The following is a 27,896-nucleotide window of genomic DNA, read 5'->3' as shown; positions in this document are numbered from 1 at the left end:
CTGGTTTTGACGATGGGTGTTTGAAACACTAAGATGAAGTGTTATCTAATCTCTTTTCGTCCTCAATATTAACACTGTAATGATAGTTTTGCAGCACACTAAGATGAAGTGTTATCTAATGTCTCTTAGTCCTCAATATTGGCACTGTAATGATAGTTTGGGAGCACACTAAGATGAAGTGTTATCTAACGTCTCTTCGTCCTCAATATTGGCACTGTAACCATAGTTTGGTAGCCTTCGGTAATAACCTAAGCTGCCGCAAGAAAAGCTGGTGGCCGGCTCTACTCCGCAGCAACAAAGAGAGTTCCTTTCCAGCCTCGCCCGTAATCATTTCGTAATGGGCGGCCATCCCGTTTGAAGGGGCCGCAATGCAACAGCTTCGTCCACTGGTCGCCAATCGGCAGCGACTGAAGTATTCCCGTGGGTGTTACGTGTGCCCGGCCAGGCAGATGCCGCTTCCGCCGTTTCGACGGTAACAGCCCTGCGGGCCAACGAAGGACGCGGTACAAACAAACGACCTACAGATAAATGAGCCGCACAGCCCGAAGGGGGAAGGTGGGAGGGGGCCGTGCTGCCGCTGGAGAAAAGAGCCGTCCCGGACGGAAACACTGAGGCAGCGGCCCGGGGCCCATTGGGCAATAGTTGGAGCATTTTTTAACGACTGCTGGCGCGGAGCGGGCAAAGGAGGTCGTGTTGGAGAGAGAAAGGCCGATTCTGAGCCAGTTCTGGGTCACTTGCCTGCTCCCGTGGCCGTTTTTTGAGAACAGGCTCGAGAAATAAAAAAAAAGTGTAAAAGAAACGGCGTCTGTTTTCTTTTGTTTTTCTCTACTCGCGCGCGAACTTTTCGCCGGGCCCGCAGGCCGTGCTTGCCGTTCGTTGCTCACGCGAAGAGGAGAGGGCGCCTGGTGCCGTCTTATAAGGAGAGCCGGGGACCCCCGGCTTAGCCGCGGCTGCCAGCGAACCCTTCCCCTCCCTCCGGGATAAAGTTACCGCGTCTCCCTCTCCTCCGGCGCTCTCTTCGCCCCCTCCTCCCGCTCTTCCTCCTCTCGAGCATCCCTCTTCACGAGCATCCCCCCCCCCCCCCCCCCTCGCTTCGGAAGATGCTGCGTCTGTTTTCGTTTTGCGGTGCTCTTCGCTCGCTGCCGGCGAGTGGTTATTTAGGATTTCCGAAGTCGTATTTCTAGCAGCGCGCGCGGGTTCGCCCTGACCACGTGCGCGACGGCGCATGCCTCTGCCACGAGCGGGGGACGGGCCGGCAGTGCTGCGCCGGGTCCTGCCCCGAGAACACTGCAAGTGGACGGACGGCGGGGCAAATCGAGGCACGACTGGAACCATCTTGGTTCCCGAAACCCGTCACACCGCCGTTTCGGCGCGCAGTGTGAAAGCGACGGCACGGCGAACTGAAACACCTCTGACAGGTCTAGCGAGATCAGCACAATGTTCATTCGTATTAAATAAAATTTTCCCCGCTTCGATAGAACGATGCATGAAACGTTTTAGGAAGGTAGTCAGCCAGCTTGGCAAGCTATACTTAGAGTCAGCGCCTCCTCGGGAGATATTCAGACGGGGCTGTGTTTTTCAATACCCTCATGCCGGGCGCGGTAGTTTCTTTGCGGGTTGCGCTTAAAATTAGATAACGCGCGTTCCGAAGGGTGCGCTGCTTTTGCACTCTTGGTGCCTTCCGTTTACCCACTTGACACTTCTACAAGCGGGTACAAAGTCTTCCTCCTTCTTCTCTCCCTCTCGCCTACCTCTCCCTCACTCACTCCGACAGGAGAACTTTTTGGTTAGGCTTTTCCTTCGGCGCCGAGACGCGTCGTCTGGCGTTCCGGGGCGGCGGGCGTAGGTGTGGTGGGGGCGAGGAGGAGGAAGGGAGAAGGGGAAGAGAAGGGGCGGAAGCCGCGTAGTGCTGCCTCGGACGACGACGTTTTGCCCGGGACTCGTGCTGGCCGCGGCTCTTTTTCGGCCGCTCGAGAGAGCGATACCGCGTCCCCGCTGTGCCGTGTGCTTGCTGTGTGTGTGCCTGTGTGTATCCCCGTGTCCCGCCCGCGTCGGCCTCCCAACCTTTCTACGAAAACCGCCGATACGATCCGAGGAGAGCAGCCCAATCGATTGCTCCAAGACGAAGAGTTTTAGCGAATAGAGGTGAGTTTGCTTCACGCGTGCAGCCAACTTCCGGCCTGCTTCGGACCACACGCCGGGGCCCGCGTGGGCTACCGGCGTGTTTGAAAGGTGTGGCGGCCGCCATGTTGCCGGTCAACTCCATAGCGAGCACGGCGTCTTCTTGCTCTCATCTTTGAACGATCGGCTCTTTTCTCGGATGTGTGGCTTCTGCTACTTAATAATTAACCCCATCCACCTGACAGCTCGGTTCAGCCGCGCTCAGCAATACCCCGACCGCTGTCAAATGCGACTGCTGGTCGGTGTACACGGCAAGCTTGCCGTGTCCCGCGAGGTTTAAAATTGGGTCTAAGTACTCGTGCATATCGTTTGAATAACGCGCGTAATGCTCATTCTCGCCGTTCTGACAGATTTCGTGACGTATCACGCGTGATGCCGCATAGCGCTCGACGAGTGCCGCAAAGATGGCGCCGCCCACGTGCTCGAATGGTTGCAGACGACACCTTTCCCAGGTCACGTGCGCAAAGTGCCTTGCGGGACGTGCGCAGCTATTCGCCGGGACTTAGTCGGCGGAACGTGCAGGCCGTTCTGAAAGGCAAACCTCTATAGTTAGGTTTTGCAAACCAAGCCGGCGCTCACGCCGCCGGGATTTATTTTGGGTTCCTCGTGACGCCACCTTCATTTCGGGGCCTCAGAGATAGGACTGTTTTCTGTCCACCAGGTATCCGAGGACCCAGCTTCCTGTGGGGGCAATTAACAAGTTCAGAAAATTAAAGCGGATTGTTGGCAGGAACCTTGACACTGCGGCGGTTTCTTCGCGCAGAGCCAGCTGGAATAGAACCAAAAAATAAATGGGAAAAGAAGCGGAAACAGGAAATCTGGCCGGGTAAATTCTAAACAAGAAGAAACAATACTGCTAGCAACGGATTTGTGTATCCCACCTTGTTACTAAGTATCACAAGGCTGATTTCTTTTCGAACGCATTCGGAAGGACACAGAAGGCAAATACAGGTTTTTGTATATTATCATAGCCCATATATAGCGAACCCGGTTTTAACGAAATAGCGGCTATAACGAACAGATCTTCGTTTCCCGTCACCATTTGGATACATAGATTTTGTGCCCACGTATAGCGAAAAGTGGATATAACGAACTGATTTCCGTTTCCCGATGTATTCGTTATAAGCGGGCTCGACTGATGTCTTCTGCCCCTCAAAGAGACCGCAAAGACAACATATAACTTCGCTCTGATTGAATGGTAGCGAATTATCAGCTACTTTCCCGTCCTTGACTTGTGACGTCATTTAAGACTTATTTTACACCTTACTAAACATCAGTTAAAATAGTACCGTGAGGTTGCTGTTATAACTAATTGGGCTTTAGATTCCAAATAACGCTTTTTTGCGGCGACAAGACAAGCAACAAATGGATACAAGGCAAGGGCGCATGGGAAATTAACATGAATCGAAAACGAACATGGAGTTTACCGACTGGCCGTTACGGCTGCTCCCACGAGCATGTCACAGAGCCAAGTACGCCATGGTACGGTACAGGAAGTAGTTAATATAAACGTTGCCCCATTAAACGCTAATTTCCAAAGGGATTGCGGAACGTTTCCCGCCGAACACAATTGTAGGGAGGTACGGGTGTCCCAGGATTACGAGTGAAGCACTGTTTTATGCAGTCTTGATGGCTCCATTTAAGCATCGAAATGAAGGCTGGACTCCATCGTGCCGGTCCTCTGGCATGTGCAGTTTTCCGACTCATCGCAATTCTTTCAGAAGTAATTACTCTGCAGTTATTCAGCGTAATTTAAAGAATTTAGGCACTGCTAATACTGAGGGCACCAGCTTGCATTGTGCGGAGTTTCAAGTTTTGTGCGTAACTTTATTACGTTCCAGAGCCGAGAAAACTATGCCATTGCGATGAATGGGTGGTAACTTTTGACAGCGAGTACGGCAAAAACTACTTAAAGTTCTGAAAAGATTTTTCACGGTGTTCATGTCCAAGTCGACTCCCTGTTCCGTGCGAAATATCACTTTCCTGAAGCGGTTCCACTAGGTTCCTGAGAATTCAAAATTTTGACCGAGGAAGCTGGGGATGCATGCACAAAAGCACACGCAGCCTTGTATAGGGTGGTAACTTCCAAGGAAGACTTTTCGCAGGCTACAGAACACTTTCGAGGAGTTAGGTCGCACGGAAGGTTCGTAAATTTGTCAGAAGCGGCGTCACTCCATTCACACGGTAGGCGGCAGCCACTCGCATCTGTGACCATCAAACGGACGGGTGAGACTTGTATCAATTGGTTTACCGAATCGCTTTGTGAAACAGTTGTTCCTGCTGGCACGTCCCGGAAATGTGTAAGGGGCACTCAAGGGAACACACGTATACACAGTGAGCCCGCCTACAGCCTAGCGTAAAGACACTCATAGGAAGCTGGGGTACGGCGCTTCACCCGCCAAGAATCGCCACTGGGGTGCGCTGGAGGTGCCGTTGAGCAACCAGGAGTGCATAGATTGTTGTAAAAGGGAAGCGAACAGCCACGCCGAAGAACACCCCGATGGTGCTTAGTGTCACGTATACGCGTTGTGGACACTGAAGCCAACAGCATTCGCCGCCCTGCCTGAAAAGTGTCCTGGATGATTATGATTGTGGATGCGACTTCGAGAAGTTCAGCACTTCATTTTTTAAGGCGAAACCCATTAGGAGCTGGGGCTGTCGGCGCCTCCTGTCGTCGTCGTCATAATCGTTGTTCATCTCGTGCAGTCACGGTACTGAAACACCGGGAAACTAGTTTAGGCTTCGCGCTAGAACGTAGTGCGTACTAAAAAATCACCGGGACACTCCTTTACGCCTCGCGCTAGAGAGCTTCGTGCTTCAAAGACAAGATACTTTTACAGCAAAGCTGTATACCTCTACCCTCCAACGGTTTCATCTCCGTTGGCAAAAACGCCAACAATACACGTATAAATTGCATGCTCCGACCCTCCCCAGGTTTCACGTTAGTGGAGATGGCTCGGGATTTTTTCTTATTAAGTATCAAAATTTGGGCTACGTGCATCTGTGATGAGTGTGTTTGTGTCGGTAAAGGCACGTTTTCGCGGCTGATTGCGCGTTGGAGATTTTTCAGGATAGAAGCGTCAGTTCGACTTTTTTTTGTTACATAGGATGTTGGACTGCTCTTTTCGCGCTTGTGTGGTCTATCAGGATATACTAACCAGCTCGCAACCATACGTTATTAAGGAATCATCTTGTGTTAGCGTCGGCGGCGGCGCTGTTTCTAGACAGGATACGATTTGCGGGGAAACCAACGTTCTTGGGAAAGCTCTGTACCTCTCAGTACAATGTAGATATTTTAGAAAAATTCAGTGCCATTCCAGTCTGTGAAAGTGGATGACCAACGGAGCTGTTTTTGAATTACCATGGTAACAGGACTGAGGTCCTCGGGAAACCACAAACGATCACACAACGCAGAAGCGAAGCTCGGTGTTCATGGCCCGATCGTCTTCGGTGGCTTCCTTCCGGAGCATTGGCTATTTTTATGTATGAATGTCACGTCAATCCATCAAGCGGACAGGACACACATAAAAAAATGTGTTTGATTCCTCTGTCATAGGAATCGGTTAAGCACGAAAATGAAATGTGCAGCGAAATCTGCAGCTGAGCATGATTTGCGGTTCGGTGGCTGTCTTGTGGGTGTGCTTGGCGAGCGACGTCCTGCTGGCGGGTCGTTTGGGCAAAGGTGTACTGGCGTCATTTTCGTGACGGATATGACAGTATAATATTGGTGTGTACCGGCATAAATCATTTTCGTGTTAAAATATAAAACCCGAAAACGAACAACACGAAGTATAACGTACTCGTTAGTCCTAAAGGTTGCTTCCCCGCAAGAAGACGCCGTGTGCAGGGGTGCACCTTTTACAGGCCGCTTGCTTCGTTGTACTGGCGTCACTTCCGTGACGGATATGACGTCGCCAAATTGCTTGTGTACCCCGGAATAAAACACTTTCGTGTTAAAACATTTAATTGACGTTGACGGTATTTCACAGCACGAGGCAATTTACTGTACAAAGTCAAAGCAGTGTTCTCGCTGTTTGAGTTCGCGCTAAAGTCCTAAGTACGTAGCAGCCTGACGTTACGGTAGATGTCTTGCGATGCTTGTATGGCTCAAGGTGATCGTCGCGTCTCGTAGGGCTTGCAGGTAGTGAGCCATAGGGGCATTCTTGAACTGGCGTCGGTGCGTTGCCCGAGCGTCCCAGCCCGACAGCTTAGCTTAGGAGGAGGAGGAACAAACTTTTATTGAAAAACAAGACTTTTTGGTGTCGCTGATGGGTGGGGTTCCTAGTCCAGGACTCCACTGAGTCTGGCCTTCTCCCGGGCCTGGTTGACTAGATGAAGCTGGTCTTCCAGGCTCGAGCTGGCCAGGGCTGCCTCCCATAGCTCAAGTTTTTTCTCTGGTGTTGTGTATTCACGCCAATTGCTGTTGCACTCCCAGGTGACGTGGTATAGTGAGGAAGTTCTGCCGCAGGTTAGACATTCTGGTCGGCATTTTCCTGGCTAAATAAGGCTATGCCTGTGGAGGTTTGGATAAGTATTCGTTTGAATCTGTCTCCAGGAGGTGGCTTTTATTGCGTTTAGCTTTTTGTGAGGGGGCGGGTAGAGTGTCCTGGCTGCCCTGAGTGCTTCCAGTCTTTCCCCATAGCCGTTGGGAAGGGGGGTGAAAAGCGGCGTGCTGTCAAGAACCCTTCCGTAAACTGGAGCCGCCGATGGGGCGTTGCCAAGGGAGTGTCCCTCCAGGGTCGCAGCCTGGAAATTGTGGCGCTGTCAGACTTTGTCCATGGTCTGAGAGAGCCGGAGTTCGTTCCAGGAGCGCAGCCTGTTGTTGTTGTTGTTCCTTAGAATACGGCACGCACTCATTCAGGGGATCGGACAAATATCAGAGCTTGGAAAAGAAAAGAAGTTTGTTATCTAATTAGGGGGACTGTACAATGATAATTTTACAAGGCTGGAAATCATTTTGGATTGATAAATTAGGGAAAAAAACTGAGAAAATCAAAGTGCAGGGAAATATGGGTAATTATACAGAGAATCGATTAGTATTCGCAATTAAGCTTCTCGGCTTTTCGGCTAAGATAAAAGTGTAGCGTAGCCTGGTCACTCGTCTTCTTCCTTCTCCTCTTTTTCTTCCTCTTCCGAGTCCTATCATACCCGTCCTGTGGTATTGGCTCTCGTTGATTTTGCATGACTTACTTCATCTTCTGCGGTTGCTTCCGTACTCTTTCGGGGAGTCGCTCATGACAATGAATATGCTTCACGGTGCAACCCTTAATGTGAGAAAGCCAGCTTACAAAAACCAAGCTTACACCTATGTTGCTCAAGTCGGCTTCACATTAAAACATAAATGCACTGCTGGAAAGAGATTTTTAATGGGGCATTATGCATCACCTTATATCAAAATATGAAGAGAGCGAATGGGCAAGTGTGCACGTGCGGTCAGGCATGGACGTGCAGAGAACACCCCACCAGGGGCTTAGAGAGCAAGCGGATTTTCTCGTCCTACGGACACAAAAAAAGGGCGCAGTTGGCTCATAAAAGCTCGACCGCAAAACTACACCCGATTGGCCACTATGACAACACCAGGATTGCTCCGAGTTTCAAATTATTGTTATAATTAGTTAGGAGGGGTGTAGTAGTTTTTCCATTCCAGCCGGGTCTCAACAGATGAGTTCTTAGTGAAGAGAGTCGTCGAAGAAAGCGGCTGGAGCTCGTGTCTTCCGGAGAGAGTGAGAGAGAGAGGGAGGGGAGGAGAAGGAGAAGGGCAATGGATCAACGAAGGTGGGCAGCTAAGGTTTCTAGGTACCTATACTTGAAAAGCGTGGACACATAGTGGTTAAGGAAGACTAGAAGGCTAACGATGAAATACGGAAAGAACAGTGGAGAATCCAAAACAGCCAAGGTAACCAAAAAAGAGGCAAGGCAGATTGAAACGAATAAATGGAGGGAAAAAATGGAAGCTAAAACGTCGGCAGAAATGGACAGGGCTGAGAAATCGAACATCAGAAAGGAAAATTTCTACGATAATTCCCAGGGCAGTGCTTTGCTTTTTGAGGCTAGAGTAGGTTGCCTGCGAACTAAGAGTTTTGTGAGGAAGTATTCACAAAATGATGGGGTATGCGTGGTCTGCGGAAAAGAAACAGAAACTACGCGGTACATAGTGTTAGAATGTGAGGGTATCCATCCACTTTAAAGCTGTCGAGGGGGCGAAAAGAAGATTAGAATGCTGGTGGACGAAAAGCAGAGAGGGGAATATTGACTAGGACAGTTACCACCTGTAACAGGGAAAAAAAAGTATTTTGTGCCTAATAAGCTTTTTGTGCCTGCCCTAAGCAGCGCTAGTATTAAACCAAGAGTGTAAAACATGTGCATATTAGTCCTTTTTGGTAAGATGACATGTCATCACCCCGCTACAAAGGGAAAACCAATAGCAATCATCATCGTCATCATCATAATCAGGAGTAAGAGAAAAGAACAGGGAAGAGAGAGATATATACAACATTTCAATGAGCCCGATAATGGGAGTGCAGCCCTAGCCCAAGAATCAATGTGTTGCCCCAGCCATCTTGGCCCGAGTCACCAAGAGAGTCTGGTCCTCCATTTGACAGCTGGTCGACAGAGTCACCCACAGCTCTGGAAAGTAATTGGTGGAGAGCGGTGGTGGGGCTGGGCTGCGACAGCGTTCCAGAATTGTATGTTGGAGGGTACCTAGTTGGGGACAAAATTTGCATAGCGCGGTGTACGGTGTAGGAAAAAATAAATGCATTCGAACTATTCCGAACCGGAACTACCCCGAAACAAATTGAATGACGTTTAACTAATCAGATGACCTAATAACGATGGAGATTGCTGACTGGCTAGTAGGTACACGTTACTTTTAACAAAACGGGGCGAAAACAGGACAGAAGAACAGGCCCAGACAACCCAAGCGCTGTCGAAAAACAGAGCGTGTTTTATTGCGGTATAAAAATATACGTAGAAATGTGAAACATTCATGAGCCATCGGTATCACTTCTTGAGAAGGAAATTGTCTACATATTGTGTTAATTTACAGTGCAACGACACACAGCAGATGCCTTGATTTTACGGCTTCTTGCTATCATTCTGCTGTGTAAATATTGTTTTTTTTTCTTGGAATTTACGTTCCTACCACAGCAAACCGCGCTTAGCCATTTCTCAGCGTTCGCTTGGCGTGGCTGCCTCCTTTCGCCCTGTTTTTGTTGTGTTTTCTTAGAACTAACCGTGGGGAGTTTTATCTCAACCGGTGTCATCGGCACTTATCCGTCTTGGCGCACTGCCACCCGAGTTCCACTTACCCATAACGCACCAGCGATGGCTACTCACCTGACTGGACTGCGCGCTGCTTTTCGCTATACCCTAAAGCAGCCGGCCAATAAATGGGCAGTGTCCCCTGGCTCCCAGTCAGCCCTCGAGAGCTTAGCAAGGGTGCTACCGAAAGAGTGGATGACATGGGAGATGTATTTTCTGCATCTGCAAGCAATTCAAAGGCGGCGCAGCGTAGAACTGTAATGCTTTACTGCTCACTGCGGAATAATCGCCGGTAATGTCGCAGCTGTCAAAGCGTCCTCATCTGCCAACGCCATCTCTGTTCAGTCTCTGCCAATTCCATTCCTAGACGATTGCCTGGTAAGCGCAGCGCTGTATTTGGGCTGACACAGGCCACCAATACATGCATACGCATACAGTTGAGCCCAAATGCGTCTTTAGGGTGCCCAACAAGCGCGAAGATGCCGCCTGACATTCCTCTTCAAAATTCAGCAGGCCTTCGTTGGTAACGGAAGGGCGGACGCCCGTTCGGCCCATCAAAGAAAGGCGACCATACACATGCCATTATCTAGGACGGACTCAGCTAGGGTTCCCATCACACTTGCCCAGGTAACAACAAAGTGTCTAGATGGTCAATCGAAAAATATACCTTTCGGTGGCGTTGACAGTGTCCCCTGCGGTCTACCGTTCGATGCCGTCTCTGCCTGGGGGTGCCATTCCCGAATGCGTACTCCTACTTAATATGAGTGCAGCAAGTGAGGAGTATATACGCCACGTTTTATGTAAGCGATCACGTTACTCGCCTAGACTTTCAGCGGCCATTTTATGAGGAGAGGATGTCACTGGCCTTCTCTTTGACAGGCCCACAAGGCGACTGAGGCACTCATGCGCTCCCCTCAAGCGACCAACTTGAACGCGCGACTGCAGAAGCAGACTCCAGTGACAATCACTCAACTCGAACGTTTAGCTCCACAACACTGGGTACACTTGCCTACACTCTGCTCCGACCTTTCTCTTTTGTTTGACCGCCTTCCCAAGTGTGTCCATTTTTCTTTTTCTACGTGCAGGAAAACAAACCAGGACCCGGCCAGGTTAAAGTTCCTTCCTTCTTTTTACCTCCTCCGTTCCTTTCTCATATCATATAAGGGGCTTGTCACCTGCGCATGCTCAAAAGTTACACGGCCAAGACGGGCACTCGTAACATTTCTGCGTATGCCACGTGACGTGGGCAGTTTTGGGTCCGTGGGCGGGACCGTTATGGTGTTCCTCCGAAGCACAGGCTTAGACGGAGTGTGACAAACTTCATTGCCGAAGTCTATGTATGTGTTCGAAAATTCGTAAGAATCATCTGACTTCGAAGTTTTATGTATTGTTTATTTCTTATATATTTTTATCTTTCCTCACATGGCGTAGCAAGCTAGGCACTGGGTTACATCGCCTACACGCACACGCACGCACGCATGCACGCTCTCGCTATCTATAAAACACAGTTTTGATAAGAATAACACGAAGCCACGGATAGTCTTTGCAAGTGTAGTCCTTCCAAGTTTCAGTGTGCTGATGAACCCAAAAGTGGTAAATCGCAAGTGATAAGCAATCGTATTTTGTTTATCGCAGTCGTTTGGACAGCACGCTATCAGTACACTCGTAAAGATAGAAACAATCTTATGCATAGGCGTGTATCGCAATCAAAAGTTGCAGAGGGTGTCTAAGCATGCTTATGAGAGGAGGACGCGAAAGCGTGCGAGCGATTGACTTTCGGACGATGGAGTCTCCATAAACTTCTGCCATACGATCCATGCCTGTGCCTCCGGCTCAAACTACGCGCCTTAGGCCAGCTTACGCCACCTAGTGAATTGGCCACGAGGCAGTGCCGAACTCAGTTCACAGCACCATGTTTGTGCACATTGGGTTGAAACTACAGGCGAGGGTACGGCGAGCGCCGTACCCTTGCCTTAAGGTACGGCGAGCGCCGTGTTCTGAGTGGCGTCGGAATGGCGTATCGTTAATATCACTTCTGCTGCCGTCCGTCTCTGCTTTTCATTCCCGTCTCTGCTACGAGCGGTTTCCCCGCGGATGCGCAAGTTCACCTTTTCACCGGAGACGCACCCCCTGCGACACAACCCTCGAAGCGCATCGCGTGGTTCGCCGGTCCACTCTCGGCGCTGCGCACAAGGCCCCGTTTTCAGTCGTTCTGCTCAACCATGAGCGGCGGCGACCGCGGCGGTTGCGGCCGATCAGCTGATCGGCAGCCGAACATCCCCGCAGCTTACCGCGCATGCGCCGCGGAGTCGTCTCGGGCTATGTGACTCGTCTAGCGCCGCGTTCGCCGTGAATGGAAGCGAGGCCAGGCCTCCTCCTGTGAGCGTTGCACGGGACCGAAAGGCTTTGAGCTGCGGTCGGCAACACAGCCATATCAAAGGTTAACCAAGCGAAACCAAGACTCAGCCAGACTAGGCCGAGCTTTTGCTTTGCATATTTAAAGTTAGCTGAGTTAAGCCGCAGCCATTTTTTTGTTTAATTAGACGACCGCTCGGATGACGTCAGTTACGAGCCCGGCTGGAGAAAGCGCCGGAATTACGGGAATGAGCCTAGTATAACGCTCTCGCGTTAAATCAGTTGTGCACGGACATGAACTTTGCGGCTCTGCTGGTGAACGACGGATGAGTGTACTTCCCACAGTAAGAAGAAGCCATTTAACAACGAAGCACCGTTGTGCACTTTGCACAGACATGTTACATTGAACAAATTTTTGCAATGAACCAACACTGTGACTTTATTTCACGGACGGGAAGACTGAAAAGGGCTCTCGGGTTCGCGCCGACCGAAAAAAAATTCCCCCGCATTTCCCCGAGGGGGAGAATGTGAAAGTGCGAATGCACGGTTGTCGGCCCGCTTGCGGCGCTTGCGCTCGGCCCCCGCAGCCCACCCCCTCGCCGCCTTCTCTTCCATCTCTTCCATCGGGTTTGTAGTATCACGTGTACACCACGCAGTTATCAAGCCGCTATAACGCCGCTGAGTCGCCAACGCACGCCGCTGACGACGTAGTTTGAATGCGTTAAAGATATAAGGCGCGTCTAACACTGATATCACCGTCGCGTCTGTGGCTTGGTCGGTAGCGCGTCGCGCTGCGGCCCGCAAAGTCCTCGGATCGAAACCTGGCGCCGGATGCTGTTTTTTCTTTAAACAGCACTGCGGACGCCAACGCCGCCGCCGCCGCCGGCGGTGGATGGTTTGGGGTCGCTTATAAAGAGCATTCGCTCTTAAAAAAAACTCATTTCATCCAAAAGATTTAGAAAAGAGTATGTTGTTTAAGTTCACACATTGCCGTTTGGGAGGGAGTAGTCGAGAAGGGCCGGGGGTCACAACGAGAGAAGGAGCGTCTTTAGATAGCCGCTTGCTTGCGTCGCCAGATTCCGTCCCGTCTAAATATACCATCTTCCTCGGGCGGCGCGATCTGCTTGCTGCGCGCGCACCCCGGCGGCCGGTTGAACAACCTCGCGCGTCTGTCTACCCCTATCGCGAGTAATTCATCAGGAGGGGTGCGGGGCCTACCAGACAATAATGCCTACACACGGTCGCCGCTTTATCGCCGCTGCCGCTGCATCAGTGTCTGGCGGCTCTCAATAGCGCGGCTCCGCTATTTTCTACCTTTGGAACCCGCGCCAGAGCAACAGCTCGCCGAGGGCCCTGCGCTGAGCACAGCGGGGTAGCGTCGGAAGAGCAGGCTGTCGGCTGCTTTTTCGTCTCTGCAGCGGCAATAGACTGCGAAGCTGACTTTCCCGTGTGACGCCACTTAAAAAAATTGGCCGCGTATCTGTTCCTTTCGTTGCAAATGTCGTCAAAAGACGATAGTCTTTATCGACGTTTGCCAAGTAAATGCCTCCCTTCGCTTTCCCGCTCACCTCTCATGTTGTTCCTGTTGCGTCGCGCTCCTCCAAAGGTAAAGACGCCAAAGATTTGCTTAAATCATTTTAAATTTCCCGCGTTGCACTGCTCCAAACTGGGTGTCTCGATGCCACAGCTGCACTTTCTCTGTCAATGATGATGAATGGGTGTGGGTGAAATGAAAGAAAAATCCCTGGCAATCTCCACTAGCGTGAAACCTGGGGAGGGGCGAAGCATGCATTGTATAAGTGTATTCTTGGCGCCTTGGCGTTTTTGCCAACGGAGATCAAATCGTAGGTGGGTAGAGGTATACAGCTTCGCTGGAAAAGTCTCGTGTCTCTGAAACACACGAAGCGTTCTAGCGCGAGGCGTAAATGAGTGTCCCGGTTTTTTTTTTTAGTACGCTTTGTGTTCTAGCGCGAGGCGTAAATGAGTGTCCCGGTGTTTTGTTACCGTGACTACATGAGACGATTATTATGACACCCACATGAGACACCGACAAACCCGAGCCCCTAAAAAATGCTTCCCGTGACCGGAATCTAGCCTGAGTCTCTCGAGTTATCAGGCCGCTGTGTATTTGATTGCTCCACTTCGACATGGTCGAAGCGAACGAAAGCAGCAGGTAGCGGTTCGCGCCGTACACGCCACACACAAGCAGCGTTAGGTGTACACGGAGTGCACACTGGAGAGTTGCTGTGTGTATTCTAGAAAAGTGGTGCGTACCTCCAAAGTAGCACATACTCGCAGTGTGAGATTGGCTAACCAGAGAATCCGTCACAAGAAGCCTCGCGTTAAACCTTCGTCGTTTTGAGACGGAAGGGTGCATGATTTTTCGCTCAGTTGTGTCTCGACTCACGAATCGTGTGCTGCGGAAAGCAGCTAGAAGTGCACGACAAGGGCAGCAAAGCAATGTTATAACTGTGAAATTAAGTGTTGAGGCTCCTAGCAACGAAAGGAACCACTTATTCACCGGACAAACTTGTGCCACCGCGAGATACAGCGTCATTTCATCTTCGCCTTTCTCCCAGGTGCTGTCTTCAACTTCTTCGCTTTTATTACTCGGAGTGGACAGCCGGGGCTGTTCGGCGGTATGAATATAGTCGTGGAAATATTCACTTGCCTTCCACGCTAATTCGCTTACAAACGTCCGCATTTCGATACAGAAGCAAGACGTTACTATGCGCGCTGAACACAAGCACTGTTCTTAATTGGAAGACTGCGTCATAATAAATAGTCCAACGTTTCCTCTATATTCGACAGCCCAGTCGGAAATGACGACAAGAAAAAATCCTGTAGTTTATCGCATTTTTACGTGTCGTACTGTCGTTTTGTATTCTTGTGTCGTGATTCTGGCAGCTGGCTATGTCACGGCAGCACGATGGCTGTCGTAGCGACAGGCAGTTCTGTTGTGACTACAGGAATGTTTTTTGTTGAGAAAAATCGACCTTGTTGTTACGACATAAATGTGTGTCGTAAAAACAGATGGCTTTGTCGTAACAACAAGGCTTCCGTTGTCACAACGAAGTTTTGTATCGTAAGCTACACTGGCCGAGTTTGAGCAGTTTCGCGTGGGCCGTGAAGGGCCGTTCTGCGCAAGCGCCAGGAGCATTGGATTGGATTGGATTGGATTGGCTTGAATTTGTTTGGATCGGATTGGATTAAATTGGATTGTGTTGGATTGAAATCCAATCCAATTGGAGTTCGGGTGTGTAGAGAATTGGGCCTGCACATTCGCCGGACTGCGCATTCCAGAGGAGTGACGTCATAGCCGCGGCAGACGCACTGGCGCCGGTGCGAGCCTAGCTGTGCGCCTCCGTTGCGCAGTAGCTAAGTCTGAGGCTGCGCACGAGCCGCTTGATAGCTGTTTCGCGTGGCTCCTGGAGAGCCGTGTTGCGCATGCGCGAGGAGCCATGATATGACTGGACTGGACTGGAGTGGATTGGATTGGATTGGATTGGATTGGACTGGACTGGAATTGACTGGATTGCATTGGATTGGATTGGATTGGAAATCGTTTTAGCAGCAGTAAGCATAATCCGATAATCCTAGACAACCACGAAACCTAAGAACAACCAGCTGAATCGTAGCTCACGCTACGTATACCTTGGCATAGCCGAGCTAAGCCACTGCTATTTTTTTTTTGTCGTACGACAGGAATTCTTGTTAGGTTTCCGCGGTATTCCTGTTATTTTAATTTTGGCGGCGAATAAGAACCCTGTCAAACAAACGGTATAACTTGCTCCGGGAAAACGGTGTTCCGAGTACGGTCATGTCCCCCGCTGTTATCTCTCGAGCTGGTCGTCGAAAGACGTCCCTCTTGCCGACTGCGCCGCCGTGTGCGTTTCAGTCTGCTCTTCTGCTGCTGCTGCTGCTGCTGTCGGGGCTGTCTTGTACGGCGGCATCTTTGTCCCTGCGCCCGGCGAAAAAGTCAGCCCACGTCGAGGAGTGGTTGCTGTTTTGGGCCCGACATTCGCTTGCTTCGCTCAGCACATTCCCACTCCTTATTTCGGGCCATTCCGGAAGGCTTCATCCCGCAGCAGAGCGTCGGCGCACGTCTGTCGAGACCGCGGGCGCCGCTTTAAAGCTAGACAGCATGCTCTCCCGTGGCGGTTTTCTTTCGTGCCGACTATTTTGCTTTCTTTCATACCCTGCGTTTTTTTACTACAACATCGGCGACGACCGGCCCGACTACGCGTCCGTTGCTTTTCTTCGGGGCGGTCCCTAGTAGCGGTGTCACCGCCCGGTTTGCCGACGCACGAACGAATGTCTTGTCTTGGGTCTGTTCCTGTCGCCTCCCCTGGCGACTACGCAGTGCCTCTTTGAGCTTGCTGGCTGCGGTTAGCTCGCGTCGAGCTGGGTCGGCATACTGTCGCCGGAATTCGGCCCGCGCAGCGACTTGCGGCCTCGGTTCACGGTGAGCTCTTCGAACTCCGCCATCTTTCATCTTTATCTCGATTACGTCAGATCGACGAGGGAGGAAAAGACATGAGGCAGAGCGCTCGCTGCTGTTCGGGGCTGTAGCGGAAACGAGGCTCGAAGGTCACCGGGTGTACTGTTTTTATTTGCAGCTCCTTAAACAAGAAAAAAGGGCTCTCATCGGGTTAGCAGGACCTCCCTGCGCGAGAATGAGAGCTGCTTGGGGCCAAATGTTCGATGTGCCAAAAGTGTCAAATGTTCCATGTATGGCGCATCGCAATATGCATATAAAAGCACATCCGATTAAAGTAAAGGAGATGTTCGTCCTGCCTCTTTCACGCCCATGCATGTCTTTCTTTCTTTCCTTCTTTCTTTCTTTCCTTCCTTCTTTCTTTCTTTCTCTCTTTCTTTTTCTTTCTTTCCTTTCTTTCTTTCTTTCTTTTCTTCTTTCTTTCTTTCTTTTTTCTTTCTTTCTTTTTTCCTTTCTTTCTTTCTTTCTTTCTTTCTTTCTTTCTTTCTTTCTTTCTTTCTTTCTTTTTTTTCTTGCGGAGAACGCCGTTTTCTCCCCGGAGATGGCTCAAATTCATGCCTCTGTGTTTTTAATTAACGGTAACAAAAGATGTCCTCCGGTAAACACCGTGAGCAACCAAACGAGTGCACGGCACAAAATACGATTTACCTGAGCGCAGTTGATTAGGTAAAGGTCAAGGAAGCGTCTCCAAATCATCTCCTTCTCCTCCGAAAACTCATGTCACGTTCGCATCATGACTCACAGTGAAAGAGCATGGTTTTATTTTTCCTCAACCAGCAAAACCGCTACCGCTCACTGTCTAGCTGGATTCACTGGTAATGATTAATCGCTATTGATAGTTACAGGTTTCTCCAATTACGGCTGCATGTGGACGAAACGTACTCCAACTAAAGATAGCGATGAATATGGACGAAAGCCCAACCAAATCAAGAAATAGCGATAATTCAATAGGAGTGACTATAGTCAGTAAGCGGTAGAGGTTTTTCCGTTTCGGTAAAATTCAAGACCGTCTGCTCTAGCACGTGTCGTGATGCTGGCGTGACATCGTTACCGATCTTGGGTGGGGGAGGTCTGGCGACGATTAATAATTAAGACCCTTGCTGTTCCAACAAGTACAGTAAAAACAATGATTGTACGTAAATTGCGATTTAGTGTACTTCTCAGTTAATAAGCTTGTAGAAACTTGGAAGGAATACAGTTTTATCCCAGCAGACAAACATGGAGCTGTTCGTTTCACAGTGGCTTTTGGATGCTGCTGGTTTGGCTTTGGATCGACGACTTTTTGGTATACGTGTTAACACCATCATCTGGAGGTCGGCATCACGAGGAAGTAAACACATACTTTCCCGTGTTATTTATTTATTTATTTATTTATTTATTTATTTATTTATTTATTTATTTATTTATTTATTTATTTATTTATTTATAACCCCAAAGACCCCGAGGCGAATTACATAGGGGGGATTTGAAAATGAAAACTTGTAACGACTGCACTGACACTTCCGGTTCACGACTTGCAGTCGTGCTCATCAGAACGCATGCCAGTGCATTTCGTTGCGGAAGTTTTATAGAACAGGATTTTCTAACTCGAGAAAAGAACGAGAGGCAGCCGGTACGACAAGTGTTATGAAAGTTGTTTCCTTAAGCGTGGCCATAAGGCTGCAACGCAGATACTTTTAACTTCACGGGAAATCAAGAATATGGAAAAACAGCGCTAAAACGGGACAAAGAACGTGACAAGGCTGGGACTGACAAGACTGAGCGACAAGACTAGCGCCCAGTCTTGTCACGTTCTTTGTCCAGTTTTAGCACTGTTTTTCCATATTCAGTTATGTACCAACAAGCCCGCACCAACACACTTTTTCAGGGAAATCAAGAGTTGACTTTTTTTATTGCGATAGTATATCTTATAGCATAAAGCCCACATTACATGTGAACTCTTGTTTGAAACGGCCTTCTTTTTGGTAGCCACACTGTTAGCCATTATTTGGAAAGCCCGGCTGTTCACGACACTGCTTGCGTCCCAAGACGTTGAGGGGACCCGCTAGCAAAATGGAACATCAGGTCTCCGAAAGAGATTAAGGTCGAGGGGGAAGAGGGAGAGTATGGTGCGCAGGAGGGAAAGGCGTGTGCATCAAAGTCGAGCATCCAGGGGGCCACATGTCCTCCGCACCGACAGCCGCCGATGCGCTCGGTGACAGGTGTCTCGCGTATACGCCGCGGCGTCTGAGTGAGCGTGCCCGCCGCCCCATCGGCGGCTGGCAACACAATGCACGCCCCGTGTTCTCGGGCCGTGCACCCAGAGCCTGGAATTTGGGGAGCCACTACTCTGCCGGCGGTGTCGTAATCTTCGGGAGCTGGAAAATTTTCGGAATGGCCTATTTCCGAGTGTATACTTCGTAAGCCTGCGAGAGCAACCACCTCGGTGACATGGAAAGAAGGGGGTGGGGGAGAGGGGGGCGCTCGGTGGAGCTCCTATTTTTTCACTGGAATCTTGCGCCACGCGCCATTCACTTGTACGCGGCTTTCTGGCTTTGTGAAAGTGGGGTCACTGTGTGTTGGGTCTAAAACAAACAAACACACAAACAAACAATCAAGCAAACAAACAAACGAAAAAAGCAAAGCTCTACGCAAATCTTTAACTGCAAGGGTTTTTCAGCTACTTTTATAATGCCTATTGGGGATATACATACATACATACATACATTCATACATACATACATACATACATACATACATACATACATACATGCATACGTGCATGCTTGCATACATACATACATAAGTGCATACCTGCATACATACATACATACATACATGCATACATACATAAATACATATACATACATACATACATACATACATACATACATACATACATACATACATACATACATACATACATACATACATACATACATACACGTATGTATGCAAGACGCAGGAATTCAAAATAACCCTTCAAAACAAATTCCCGCTTTCAACCGGGCAGAACGAGGTTAGTGTAGCCATGCTAAATGACAACCTAACAATCACAATCATAGCATCAGCAGCAGTAGAAGTGGGAAAAGTAGCCCGTAGAAAACAAAGTGAAAAAATAACCCAGAACACGACGTCGAACTAATTTAGAAGCGTAAGAACATGAACATGTCGAGTACCGCGGGTCTAATATAATTATCCGAGCTGTCGAAATTTTTTAACATAAGTAAAACGAACAAAATTCGTGCGCAGAACACGGCAGGAATTGAAGAAACGCTGGAAATAGGACGAAGCTCAAGAACAACCAAAAAGAAACTGTCTATCGGCAAAGACAGAATATAGACACTCATAGACGAGCAGGCCAACGTTACACACAACATTGACGAGATAATAAAATTTACTGAACAATTTCACACAAGGTTACATGCCAGTGACACTGGACCAGGGGAAACCACCAAGCATACTAGTGTGGTTCGCGATGTCCAACTAGTAACCACAGACGAAGTAAAAAAGGCTTTCAAGGGCATGAAAAGAAAGAAATCTGGCGGTGACGACCGCGTAACCGTAGATCTTTTGAAGGAGGGAAAATATATTGTACTCGAAAAGGTTGCTGTACTATTTTCGGAATGATTGAAGACTCAAAAAGTGGCCATAGCCTGGAAAAACGCCAAAATTATTCTGATTCATAAGAAGGAACATCCCAGGGACCTCAAGAATTACACACCCATCAGCCTACTCTCAGTTTTATACAAGCTATTTACCAAAGTAATAGTTCACCACATAAGTAATAGCTTAGATTCCCAACAACCCAGAGTACAGGCTGGGTTTAGGAAAGGGTACTCAACTATGAATCACATCCATGTTGTCAATCAAGAGATCGAAAAATCCGCAGAGCACAATTAGCCCTTTTACATGGCATTTATAGACTTCGAACCAGGGAGTAGGGAGTAGAGGAGCCCTACATAAGACTCATAGATGACATATATAAAGGATGGGCGGGCAGGGTAATCCTTTACAAGCCAAGCGACAAATTCCCGATCCGAAAGGGCGTACGACAGGGTGATACCATCTCGCCAAAACTGTTCACGGCATGTCTGGAAAGGATATTCAGGAAGCTTGACTGGGAAAACACAGGATTACGGATAATCAGAGAATACTTGAGTCATTTGATGTTTGGAGACGACATAGTATTGCTAAGCGAGCCTACAGCTAGAACACCTGTAAAAATGCTTGAGGAACCAAGTTCGGAAAGCAGGGCCGTGGGGCTAAAATATAATAAGTCCTGTAAAAGCTCGTTCATTCGAACTCTGTTAATTCGAACTTACAGTTAATTCAATCTGTCACCCTGGTCCCGGCCCAGCCCTTTACATTTCAATGCGGGACTCAAACCCGATAATTCAAACGCGTCGGTATCCAGAACAGTTAATCCGAACTAGGATCGCCTGGTTTCCATCGCTCCTCGCAGAAGCAGTCAGCCCGGAGTGATTAAAATGTGTTGCAAATCCAAACCAAAGCAAATTTACTAGAGATGCAAATTAGCGAAGCAGAAAAACAAAGGCGTACCGCGCGCGCTACGCTGCTGCGACAGCTTATTTCGCTTCCGCAGCGCGCGCTGCGTCGCCGGCGCCAGGCCTCCGGTGCATGTCCTAACTTGAAAGCAAACTTAAGTCGGCTCAGTGGACCATGGAAAAAAGAATGATGGGAGTTACGTTAAGGGACAGGAAACAAGCTTCCTGGATCAGAGAACAAACTACAGTAGAGTATATCACCGTTGAAATTGAGTAAGAGAAAACCTGGACGAGCAGGACTATTTGAAACTAGCCATTTGTCGCTGCATGGTGTGTTTAGGGCTGGCTTTGTTACATTGCTTAGTTGCCTGACAGGCAAAACATGCTTTACAGATATCAGTAAAGCAGTTCAGGGAGATATGGGCTGGGCGTCGTTTGAAGTTAGAGAAGCTCAGAGTAAAATATGCTTTGAGATGAGGTTGAGGGCAATGGGTCAACGAAGGTGGGCAGCTAAGGTTTTTAGGTACCTATACTTGAAAAGTGTGGACACGCAGTAGCTAAGGAAGACTAGAAGGCTAACGATGAAATACGGAAAGAACAGTGGAGAATCCAAAACAGCCAAGGTAACCAAAAAAGATGCAAGTCAGATTGAAACGAATAAATGGAGGGAAAAAATGGAAGCTAAAACGTCGTTAGAGATGTACAGGGCTGAGAAATTGAACATCAGAAAGGAAAATTTCTACGATAATTCCCAGGGCAGGGCTTTGCTTTTTGAGGCTAGAGCAGGTTGCCTACGAACTAAGAGTTTTGGGGGGAGTATTCACAAAATGATGGGGTATGCGTGGTCTGCGGAAAAGAAACAAACTATGCGGCACATAGTGTTAGAATGTGAGGGTATCCATCCAAATCTACGTGAAGGGAATATTGGGCTTCCAGAAGCCCTAGAATTTAAGGGTATCAGAGAGGAAGTTAACTTCCAGGCTGTCGAGGGGACGAAAAGAAGATTGGAATGCTGGTGGACGAAAAGCAGAGAGGGGAATATTGCCTAGGACAGTTACCACCTGTAACAGTACTTCGTGCCTAATAAGCTTTAGTGCCTGCCCTAAGCAGCGCTAGTGTTAAACCAAGAGTGTAAAACATGGTTATATTAGTCCTTTTTGGTAAGATGACATGTCATCACCCCGCTTCAAAGGGGAAGCCAATAGCAATCATCATCATCATCAGTAGAGCATTTTTGGGCTATTTGGAAGTCTGTGACTGATCACTTCGTTTAGCGCAAAATGAAAGCGGGAAAATAGTTATGCGCAATCACAACCCGTGGACGACCAAGATAACAGAGTGTATACTGAGCGACGGGTCTACAAGAAGGGGAAGGACAATAACTTGATGGAGATACGAAATAGCGCATTGCGGAAGCGAAACATTTACTCGAACAGCGTAGGACAGGAGCGGTTGGAGGTCGATGGAAAGGCTTTCTTTCTGCAGTGGACCTAGTGGACTGTTTTTGTTGATGATTATCAAGATAACACGAAGAGGTCGACGATTCGGACGTCATACTGTTTTTTGTTAGCAATGGTTTTTGATGTTCAACCACTACAGCTGTCAACACAACTAAAAAACATCAGGACAAGTCTCTCAACCCTCACACCCTCCCTCTTCGCCCAGAAAAAAAAGCACTCACAACTATTGGCCAGCTTGTACAGTTTGGATACCTGTCTAACAGACAGCACCCAAAAAACATGAAGGTCCCAATAATCCTGGACGAGCAGGACTATTGGAAACTAGCAATTTGTCGCGGCATGGTGTGTTTAGGGCTGGCTTTGTTACATTGCTTAGTCGCCTAACAGGCAAAACACGCTTTACAGGTATTAGGTATACAGGTATGAAACGAATAAATGGAGGGAAAAAATGGAAGCTAAAACGTCGTTAGAGATGTACAGGGCTGAGAAGATGAACATCAGAAAGGAAAATTTCTACGATAATTCCCAGGGCAGTGCTTTGCTTTTTGAGGCTAGAGCAGGTTGCCTGCGAACTAAGAGTTTTGTGGGGAAGTATTCACAAAATGATGGGGTATGCGTGGTCTGCGGAAAAGAAACAGAAACTATGCGGCACATCGTGTTAGAATGTGAGGGTATCCATCCAAATCTACATGAAGGGAATATTGGGCTTTCAGAAGCACTAGGATTTAAGGGTATCACAGAGGAAGTTACCTTCAAGGCTGTCGAGGGGACGAAAAGAAGATTAGAATGCTGGTGGACGAAAAACAGAGAGGGGAATATTGCCTAGGACAGTTACCACCTGTAACAGAAAAAAAAGTATTTTGTGCCTAATAAGCTTTTTGTGCCTGCCCTAAGCAGCGCTAGTATTGAACCAAAAGTGTAAAACATATGCATATTAGTTCTTTTTGGTAAGATGACATGTCATCACCCCGATACAAAGGGGATACCAATAGAAATCATCATCATCATCATCAGTAGAGCGGTTTTGGGCTGTTTGGAAGTCTGTGACTGATCACTTCGTTTAGCGCAAAATGAAAGCGGACAAAACACGGAAACACATAACTTTCACAAACGCTCCTGAAACTTGCAGAAACGCTTGCACAGATAGCTTAGTGCGGCTTACGTCTATGCGTTTTATCCGCTTTTATTTTGTGCTAAAAGAATCAGTTGTTTACAAGGACGGTTACAAAGCCATTTTAAACAGTGAGAACGACTGGTCGCTATCTCCAATTTAAAACAAATGCAGTATCCAATGGCACCACTCACGCATGACTTTTTGGACAGTTTATTATAGGGGTAGTTAACTGTCAATGGGACAGGCCTTAAACATAAAATAGGTGCAGTAAACATAAAATAGGGGATGATGATGACGATGATTATGATTATTATGGTGCGTAAAGATAACGCAGTGTCTAGACTGCCGTCCGACGACATTCAAATATCTACGAGCTAGCACCGGCCAAAGCATCTGTCGTTGTGGTGTGGAGGATTCGTCTTAGGTTCTTGATCCTGAGGACGGTTTTTTTTTCATCTTTAAATTAAACTATCATTTTTATGGCTTAGGCTAGTTTTGGTGTTTTAAATGATAACTTTGTGGGCGTTAGGTCATGCTATCTTATGTTAGGTTAGGTTGCCTATTTTTACGTTGTCAAGAGCGTTGTAGTGCCAGACGCGGCAATTTCGTTACAAAACGCCGGTGGACGTCGATATAGTGGAGTGCCTATAATACCGTCAGGCGGCACTTTAGACACGGCCTAAAGTTAATCCAGCAGTTAAGCATGTTAAGGGGGACATAGGGGGCGTAGTTTTTCTTCGAAATGGGAATTTCGATATGGTAGGAAATCTATAAAATGGGGACAAATATGTGCCATTGTTGGGTTCCAAAGCCGGTAGCGTTAGGCTAGCTACTCCAGCTGAGGGTACACAGTGCAGTCAGCAAGCATAAACAGGTTTTTTGCACTCACGCACTGTGGTTGCGTGGCTGCACGTAACTTTTCTCAACGAGTCCCATCCAGTCTTGAGATGCGCACCGCGTCAAGCTTTCTGCACGTCATTGGTGGGGAAGTCTGCTGTACGTCAATGCCCCGCTGTACAAATCGACGCCTGACGCACGAACTGATGCTGCCTAAATTGAGCACCTGAATACGTGAATACGTGTACCGAGCTCGCTCGTAGATCCAGACACAATGCACTGAACTAGACTCGCAGCCTCGGAACCGATATAGCCTCGGGGGGAGGTGACGCCGTTTCACGCGGGTCACCACGCTAGCTCGGGACCACCGCAGGAGCTTGGCAAGCTCGAACACGTCGATGCAAGGCCGCGTCGGGGTCGAGATAACGGCCCCAGGTGGTGGCGGGCATGCGTTCTGACGGCTCATAAGGTCGTGGCGGGAACGTCGCTGTTGTTGCCGGCGCGCTGGATGAACGAGCAACACTTTTGCCCGCCGGCTGCTGCAGGCATTCGTCAGAGCCGGGTTTCATGATTCTGCTTCTGCTTTCAATGTTCCGTCTTGATGCCATCGCCCACAGTCTATATGAGCGATTCTTGTTTGTAGAAATCCCCGTCCGAAACATGCTTCTTTCGTGTCCACCTGCTCTGCAACTTCAATTTTGTTTTAAACATAACATAACGCAAGTAGATGCGCGCGTGGAGACAGGAGACGGTGCCATGATGTCTTCTCTTGCGAGGTCGTAGTCTACTAGACCTAACCACATTTACAGTTTGTACCTTAGGTAAGAAAGAATGCCGGTCAAAAAGCAAACATTTGTTGTCGTGCCTCTTCGTGCGTCCATAGCCACGACGGAACTCTGCTGTCATCGTGGCCAGTCCTAATATAAGGGGCTGGGACTGTTGGCGTCTCCTGTCGGCATCGTCGTAATCGTCGTCTAATGTGATCACGGCACTGAAACACCGGGAAACTCGTTTACGCCTCGCGCTAGAACGTAACGCGCACTAAAAAAAACACCGGGATATTCGTTTACGCCTCGCGCTGGAGCGCTTCGGAGCACGTATTAAAAAACACTGGGACAATAGTTTACGCCTCGCGCTAGAGAGCTTTGTGCTGCAAATACAACAGGTAAAGGTATACAGCAAAGCTGTATACCTCTATTTTCTAACGGTTTCATCTCCGTTGGCAAAGACGCCAAGGCACCAAGAATACACTTATACACTGCATTCTTCGCTCCTCCCCAGGTTCCACGTTAGTGGAGATGGCCTGGGATTTTTTGTAAGATGCTGGCACCGCCCCAGTGTTTCGCATAGGAGCGCTATTCTTATCCAATCTATCGTTTTGCCCAGTAACGTCACTGGCGAGTCGTTCGTGCGCGCAATTCCCGCTGCCCCTTAGGAGGCATGGGTTTCGCACGAGTAAAGGAGAAGCAGGAGTAAACATTTTCAAAATGAGCATTTGATGTGACAAGATAGGAGAACCAGTACGGGGGGGGGGGGGGGGGGGGTTGGGGATGCCCTGGTTCTGGCTGGCCACCCGAGCTCTAGGAACAACTTCTTATTGAGCCATGAGGTCCGATATGGTGAGCATGTCGGCCCACTGCTGGTAGGTAGGGTTGGGAATGGGTGACGAAGACGCGGATTTGTGGCACTCACATACCATACCAGGTGGTATAGGGAGCCATGGGATGGGCAGTGGGCACATGAATCGAGTGACTCGCCGTTGTTTGTCTCGAGTAGTGAGATTTCCTCTCGCTTCTGCTACTCCCGATGAGGGGAAGGGTTCTGTCATACACCAAAATGACGGAAGGAATCGCGGTCCTCTAAAAAAGCCAGGGGTCTCTTACCGCATCTCACATTAGACTGGGTACATATGGAAGAGGAGTAAAAACGCATGTCAATCACCTCTTACCCAATCCTGTGTTATCACCAATACCTTTTAACAAATACTTTGAATTTTGGGAGGTGTATTTGTAATTGATGTATTGTTGAATTTTATCGAGTGTGTGAGGAGAACGCCTAGCATTATTACAGCGCTAGTTACACCAGCGGTTGCGGTGTGAGCAGGCCGAACTTAGGATTATTGGTGCTCCATTTTTCACCCTTAACTATCATTTGAGACGTTGCCATCTGCCCATATTATAAATGGAAGGGCCAGAATAAAATTGGCTCATTCCACGCGACTTCGTGCCCGTGTTCTGTCTTCTAATGCTTGGAGCATTGCCCTGGCCACGGTTACCGTGAATATGCCCCGAAGCCGTAGTCACTTGAGCTACATCGCCTTCCCAGCTTTGACGTAGCCTGTAAAGGGCCCATAAAGACGAAACACAAGTTTTGTTCACTAACAAGGCCGCTCTGTCCCAATGGCAATGGTGACAATTTTAACGGAGACCTCTGTTAAAGAACCGAGGCGAGGACCGCGGGGTGTGGTGAATCTTTAATGGCGGATGGAATTCTACAATGATGGTGATAGCACTATTTGGAGGCAGCTGCTAGTGGCCACATCTTCTTCGTTTCTGATATTTTCTACAACCAGAAACAATATTCCAGATATTAAAGGAAAGAAATCCCGGGTCATATCTACTACTGTGAAACCTGGGGAGCGGCGAAGCATGCAGTGTATGAGTATTCTTGGCGCCTTGGCGCTTTTGCCAACGGAGCTGATACCATTGGGGGGTAGAGGTACCCAGCTTTGCTATAAAAATTTCTTGTCTTTGAAGCACGAAGAGTTTTAGCACGAGGAGTAAACGAGTGTCCCGGTGTTTTTTTTATCACGCGTTACGTTCTAGCGTGAGGCATTAATGAGTGTCCCGGTGTTTTAGTACCGTGACTACATGAGACGATGGTTACGACGACGACATCAGACGCCGACAGGCCAAGGCCCTAAGGGGCTTTCCCCCTGAAACATAAAGCAGCGGTGGCTTGCCAGCTGCTTTCTTACCAAGCTCTTTTTTATTTCTTTTGATTTGAACAAGGGTAGATTTCCTCTTCTAAGAATCTGTGAAAGCATAAATTTTTTCTATCTACTTCTCTATATAAATTTTATTATGTTACCTTCATAAGGTGATTTTATTTTACTTTTATGATATCTGCATGGGTTGGTAACAAAATAAAATAGGTTTTTAAAATTTTTATTGGCTCTAATTTTCTAAATGATTCAGTCGCACAAGAAAGAAACGAAACATAATTCGCAAAAAAACATTGCTTTTATCAAGTCAGTAATATCGTTCGAATGAACGTGTTTACTAGATTTTCTTTTTTTAACAACGTTCGTTATCGTTGCACATATAGCGCCTTTCTGATTTTACAGATTATGTCTATAATCTGCATTTTTTCTTGATAATAATGAGTGCCCTTTTCTTTATACTTTCGCTTTCATTATAATCATCACAGTTTTTTTTTATGAACGTTTAATTTGCCACAGGGCATATATATGGGGGTATGAGCTGTTTGTGGTCCATTTGCCTTAAATATCGCGGTATCTTCTGTGTAATAGTATTTCTCTCCTTTTGTCGTAAAATGTTCATCGTTTTTGTGTCTAGGAACCACTTGAAACTTTGCGAATAACCAAAATTTTGTATTAACCTTTTTCTGGCAAGGCTTTCGTTTCGATCAGTCGCTCTATGTATAAGGAGAGAGGGGGATCAATAATCAATAATCAATAT

At 48.2% G+C, this 27,896-nt stretch overlaps 1 protein-coding gene across 4 annotated transcripts in view; it reads left to right on the top strand.

The window, feature by feature from the left end:
• Nucleotides 1-1,943: 1,943 nt before the first annotated feature.
• The window catches only part of Bt (projectin protein bent), a 258,426-nt gene continuing 232,473 nt past the window's right edge, over nt 1,944-27,896 (top strand). For 2 of the 4 annotated variants that reach the window (XM_077693765.1, XM_077693764.1), the window contains exon 1: nt 1,946-2,145. The gene's annotated coding sequence lies outside the window, so the exon portion shown is untranslated. Of the gene's footprint in view, nt 2,146-27,896 lie in introns of all 4 variants that reach the window. The other 2 variants (XM_077693762.1, XM_077693761.1) reach the window with 2 other exon arrangements.

The sequence above is a fragment of the Haemaphysalis longicornis genome, unplaced genomic scaffold, assembly GCF_048455015.1.
Source record: "Haemaphysalis longicornis isolate Haplotype H1 unplaced genomic scaffold, Haemaphysalis longicornis Haplotype H1 scaffold_12, whole genome shotgun sequence".
NCBI lineage: Eukaryota > Metazoa > Arthropoda > Arachnida > Ixodida > Ixodidae > Haemaphysalis > Haemaphysalis longicornis.
This window is presented reverse-complemented; position numbering and strand designations above follow the sequence as displayed.